A 267-nucleotide genomic window follows, 5' to 3' on the forward strand; every position below is an offset into this window, starting at 1 on the left:
TCCTCCCGAATTTTCAGACTTTCATATTCACAGCAGAGGGAGCTGGTAATGGAGATGCTATGTTTCGGATTCTTTAGGCCTCACTGACGACCGAAATCCCGAGGAAAATATTTTGCAAATCTTGAAGATCTTGTTGCATTCCGTTGCGAGGTCAGAGAGCACGGTTTCCTTGTAATGTAGTCGGGTTAGATTAAACGATTATAATTTCCATTTTTACTTTATTATATTCTATATTAGTTCATCTATCTGGAGCTAATTTCGGCGCTG

At 39.7% G+C, this 267-nt stretch overlaps 1 protein-coding gene across 5 annotated transcripts in view; it reads right to left on the minus strand.

The window, feature by feature from the left end:
- Positions 1–267, minus strand: part of LOC119592021 (carbohydrate sulfotransferase 1-like) — a 107,787-nt gene that overhangs the window by 1,327 nt on the left and 106,193 nt on the right. The gene's annotated exons all lie outside the window — the stretch shown is intronic.

This window comes from Penaeus monodon, chromosome 29, assembly GCF_015228065.2.
Source record: "Penaeus monodon isolate SGIC_2016 chromosome 29, NSTDA_Pmon_1, whole genome shotgun sequence".
NCBI lineage: Eukaryota > Metazoa > Arthropoda > Malacostraca > Decapoda > Penaeidae > Penaeus > Penaeus monodon.